The sequence below is a fragment of the Equus caballus genome, chromosome 11 (assembly GCF_041296265.1).
Source record: "Equus caballus isolate H_3958 breed thoroughbred chromosome 11, TB-T2T, whole genome shotgun sequence".
Classification (NCBI taxonomy): Eukaryota; Metazoa; Chordata; class Mammalia; order Perissodactyla; family Equidae; genus Equus; species Equus caballus.
The window spans coordinates 15,336,196-15,341,534 of record NC_091694.1 but is presented as its reverse complement, the minus strand read 5'-3'; the positions used below and the strand labels follow the sequence as shown (position 1 = coordinate 15,341,534).

The 5,339-nt window shown below is 45.5% G+C and overlaps 1 long non-coding RNA gene across 1 annotated transcript; it reads left to right on the top strand.

Annotated features, from left to right (window-relative positions):
- Window positions 1-1,244: 1,244 nt before the first annotated feature.
- On the top strand, window positions 1,245-4,181 carry LOC111775612 (uncharacterized). Its single transcript, XR_002811392.2, has 3 exons — window positions 1,245-1,427; window positions 1,522-1,702; window positions 2,396-4,181. It is a non-coding gene; the product is annotated as an uncharacterized lncRNA (long non-coding RNA).
- Window positions 4,182-5,339: the final 1,158 nt, after the last annotated feature.

Genomic DNA, 5,339 nt, shown 5'->3' with positions numbered 1-5,339 from the left:
GTTGTATGTTCTCGGAATTTCGTATGCCCCAGTTAGATTGTTCTCACCCTTGATCAGTTCACATGTTTTATGCACTTCATTTGATTGGCAACTCGTACTGATAAACTCTGGCTTTATTCATGGCAGCATTTCCCATAATCTTGCTCCACAGTCAACTACTGTTTTAGGCAGCTTTTTGCTGATGATAAAGCAAAAGTTAGCATCACTGATAAATACAAACAGAAACGGAAATATTTTGTAGGGTGCCTTTAAAGTGGACGTGCCCATATAAAAGACCTGAAAATGGGCAGTAAATGACCTTTCTAGGAATTGCATTCAATAGCATCCACCAAACAAGGCAAAGGTCATGGTCTTTCTGTAAAGATAAGCCCTCTTTTTCCACTAAGGTAAAAAAAAAAAAAAAATAGAAAAAATATATATATACAGGATTCAACAAAGAGAGCAGCAGAGCCTGAATATGTCCGGGGGGGGGGGGGGGGGCAGGGAGAAAGTTAACAAATCTTATTTTCACTTCTCTCTAAACCAGTAGTTCCTAAACTTTGAGAGCTTTTAAAAAACAGATTTCCACCACCTCTTTGTGCCCTCTTCCCCTGCTGATTCAGAATCTCCAGGGGTGGAGCCCAGAGACTCTCTTCCAGTTTCCGCAGGTGACTAAGGGCAGCCAAGCCCTGGGCTCCAGCTCTCTCCTAATGTCCGGCGTTAATCCGTGTCACCATGAATCCTTTTTATTTATTTTAGCAAATGTCGCCCTCTAGTGGAAGAAATTCTGTGTGTGCCTATTTCATTTCTCCTTAAAACCCTGCAAAATTTCATTTAAAAATGATGATGGGCTTAGTTTCCAGATAGTTATTTAGTGAGAAGGAAGCTCCCTTTGAGGAGACGGGAAAGGAAAAGCTGGTAAAACCAGAAAGGGAGGTCACAGTTGAAAGCTCCAGGAACGTCTCAAAGGAACAGTGTCTATCAGAATAAGTCGCCTCTGACTTTTTTTGGTGATCTTGGTGCTGCAGCTGCTGCTTCCAAACGGACTTGAACTTAGTTACAACACATGTGGGGGGTAGTTATGGGATAAATGAAACGATGAGGCAAGAATCTCTGGTAGCAAGCTCAATTTTTATCTCCTTCGTGTCCTGATGTTTAAGGGAAATTTTTAAAAAGCTGCTGCCCCTGTGAGCAGTTTGGTTCTGAGGCAAATAGAACGTTGGCTCTTCCTGTTCTGAGAGGACTGGATTTGAAGCGATTGTGACACTCATTCTGAAGAACTTCTCTTTACCACAGAATCCAACCTACTACACGCATTCTTGTATGGCAAAAGTGAGTCTTTCCTATTGTCGCCGTTAATAGTTATCGGCTGTTCGCTATTGTTTGGAAATGTGCAGATACACACTTTATGGAATCATCTCCTATTATCTGCACAGCAGTTCTTTGAGGTATGTGTTTTTTTGTTTGTTTGTTTGTTTGTTTTGTTTGAGGAAGATTAGCCTCGAGCTAACATCTGCTGCCGATCCTCCTCTTTTTGCTCAGGAAGACTGGCCCTGAGCTAACATCGTGCCCATCTTCCTCTACTTTCTATGTGGGACACCTACCACAGCATGGCTTGCCACGCGGTGCCATGTTCACACCCGGGATCCGAACCGGTGAACCCTGGGCCACCGAAGCGGAACGTGCACACTTATCCGCTGCGCCACCAGGCTTGCCCCATGAGGTATGTGTTATTAGCCCCATTCTACAGAAGACACATTGAGATTTTAAAAGGTTAACAGCCCAGAGGGTAACAAATGGCTAGTAAGAGGCACAACCTGGATAGAACACAGCTATCTACATAACTTTAGAGCTTGTCTGGTCAACCCCAGTTGCTACAACATTTTCCACCATTAGCTGGTTGTTATTCTTGCCCCTGCCCACAGCATCATGACACGGCATCATTATGTGACCTGTAGATGCAGTTAAGCAGGAGCCCAGATTGGCATGTTCCTGGAATACTAACAACAACCAGAAGTTTGTACAAATATGTAGTGATGAAGGGGCATTGCCTCAAATAACATGTAAGTCTCCTGATCTCATCTGGGGGTTGTGCAAAAGGATGTAAGGAACAGAGCAGCCATCTGGGAGAGAAGACCGAGCTTTCTCCTGGGGTTTCTGCCCTGGGACGTAGCTCAGTCTAATCCTGACAGATTATTTGTTCGCTTGCCTCTGAGCTGTTGTATTTCACACCCATTTGTGCCATGTCTACATGCCACCATGGTGAAGTGTCCACAGTGTCACTAGTTTATCATATATTAATATTCTCAAAGGGCCAACACAGCGCCAGTGTGGAAATGGCCATCCTTTCCAAGTGCCTCCACTTCCTCAACAGCCAGTCCCTCCTAATCCCCTGGGGTCTGGCTTTTTTCCACAGAACTCTCTGGAAACTTCTCTCAAGCAGCTCATAAACATCCTTCCTCTTGTAAAATCCCCGTGGCCATGCCTCATCGTTTTTTGTCCAGGGTCTCTCTTCAGTTCAGGTACGTTAATGCTTCTTTTTTCTCGAACTTTTCCTCCTTGGGTATTACCATTTTCTGTCTTTCTTCCTGTCTCTCTGCTCATTTTCCTCCTTCTGGACTGTTTTCAAGGCTTCATATGTAGACCTTACCTTTTCTCTCTCTCTCTCCTTTTCAGCTGGGACAGCTCATTCACAGATGTAACAAAGTTTTAGAGCAGAAAAGAACTTTAGCTATAATTTTGTCAGCTTCATTTTGCAGATGACTTCGTCTCTGACCTCTGCATGGATAATTACCACTCATTCATTCATTTATTCATTCATTCTTTTAACTAATATCATTGAGGCCTTCTGAGTGCAAAGGATTGGTACCATGAGGGAATATCAGAGTTTGCAACTTGGGAAAGGTGATAGAACATACACAGAAATAACCACCGTACAAGGCTGACTGTGAAAAGTACAAGAGAATAGGCGAGAATAAACTCAGAAACAGAATTAGGATGTTCAAGAGAGAGATGGGTCTGGTGGAAGGAAGGGGATGGGATGGAGAGAGCAAGGAGGGCTTCAAGGAAGAAGTGGTGTCTGTGCTAGGCCTTTTGTCAGATTTGACAGGGGAAAGGATATTCTAGGGGGAGACGAGGAGCTGAACAAAGACCTGGGGAAAGGAAAGCACTGCGTGGCTTTATGGGAGCCCAAGCTAAGTCATCAGTGAGCCCTTTCTTGGTTTCTGCTCAGAGGAGCAGTGGGAGGTGAGGCTGGGAGGGAAGGCAGGAGGCACCGGCAGGGCAGGGCCACTAAAGTCAGGCTGGGCTTCTCTGGTAGGCAACAGAGTGAGACAGGACTGAAGTGCTTCGGGGGAGAGTTAGGGGAAAAGGCAGGTATTTGAGAGACCATTAGGAGACTGTTAACAAGGGCTATTTTGGTCTTAATCTAGAGCAAGGAGAGGAAGGAGGAAATAGGATAGATACCAGAGACCCTGCCAAGGCAGAATGGAAAGCATTTGGCTGGTGCAGTTACACAAACAAGAAGACTGAGAAGAAGGAACTCAACAATAGTTTATCAGACATTTATCGTGTTCAAGGGGCTGTTCCCACTGTTGGGACCACAGAGGGAGCAAGCGAACAGGAATTGGGGCCAGCCTTGCAAGAGCAGCAGACATGCTAGATGGTCTGGACAGACCTGTTGACTGTCCGCTAATGGGCACTTACCCAAGCTGGGCCAATCATATTACTCTATTGTAGTAGCTAGTTTCCAAAGATGGCCCCAAACAATACCTCCCTATATGCACATGCCCCTCTTCTCATCCATAGGGAGAGATTATTTCCTCTCCCTTTGAATGTGGGCTGGTTCTGTGACTGGTTTTAACAAGAAGTGACATTCAGGGACTTCCTAGCCGAGGTTTAAGAGGCCTAGCATCTTCCATTTCCCTCTTAGAATACTTGTTCTTGTGGGGCTTCCTCTTGGAACCTAGCTGCCAGGTTGGGAGAAGCCCAAGCCACACACAGGCTATATGGAGGAGAATGGAGTGGCTCTAATTAACAGCTCCAGCTGTCTACCACTTGGGTGAACCATCTTGGATGTTCCAGCCCAATCAAGCCCTGAGGTGACCTCAGCTGACACCACATGGAGCCAAAGAACCTCCCGGCTGAGCCTAGTTAACTCACAGAATTGTGAGATATAATAAAATAGCTGTTGTTTTAAACCACTGAGTTATGGAGTAGATTGTTGTGCAGTAATAGATAACCCAAACAGCTACCTATCTGGCCACCTTTACTTGACCCATAGATAAGCTTGTACCCAATCTGACCCCAACTAGAGCCATGAAAAGAGACTCATTTCCTTTCTAGTGGCAAAGCTAGGGGGTGTGAGGCCCAGGAGCTGCCTCCACCCTATAAAGAAAGCCAATAAAAAGGAAAAAAGTTGACAAGAGAAGCACAGAGGCAGTCAGGGAGTCCTGGACAAACTTGAGCTCTGAGTCCACTTGGCTTGAGATCAGCCTGCCCAGCTCTCCTTTCCCTGTTTAACCAAACCTTCCCCTATTTACCCCAGCTAGTTTGAGTCGGTTTCTGTCACTTACAGCCAATAAACCCTGATTCAAATGCTGGCTCAGCATTTCTAAGAGGACTAAATTGACACTGTATATGACTACACCCGGCCCATGGCCAACCCTCAGTGTAGTTTTCTTTCTCCTTTTCTCTTCCCAACTCACACCTGCACCCTGCAGAAGGCTCTGTGGTTGAAGGGCGGATGAAAGAGGGATACCAAGTATATAAAATGTAGGTTTCTTTTTAACCCCCAACTACATCGTAGATTACTTGAGAACAGGGACTGTCTTATTCATATTCATATTTCCAGTGCCCAGAACAGGATCAAGCATGGAAGAGGAAATTTTAAAATGTTTTTTGAAAGCACAAGTGAATGAGGTGCTACACCTTTTTCTGAGACAGGAGAGAAGGATGTTATGTTGAGGCAGAGAAGAAGGAAGTTGAGAGAAATCATATGGGATGATTTGGGTCCCTTCCAGTCTTGGCTCTTCATGCTTCCACACATCACCTTCCTCCACCCATATACACCCAAGGCAGCATACAAGCAAGTCTCAATGCTGGCTGGACAATCGTTTTAGACTTTTCCCATCTTTCCTCCTGACATGCTCCTCCCAATGTTCTCTGTTTTCTTTCATCGTCCCTCCTGACATGCTTGTATTCCTCTCACTTCCCAGGAACCCCGTTCCGCACTTCAGGTCCCTCCAAACTCGATGTTCTTCTTGACTCTCCTCCTAGGGCCTCAGATCTTGGCTCTTCTGCACAATTTTTGGTTTGATGTACTGTTCTGGGTTAGGACTCCCCACTGCCCCTCCTTCTCC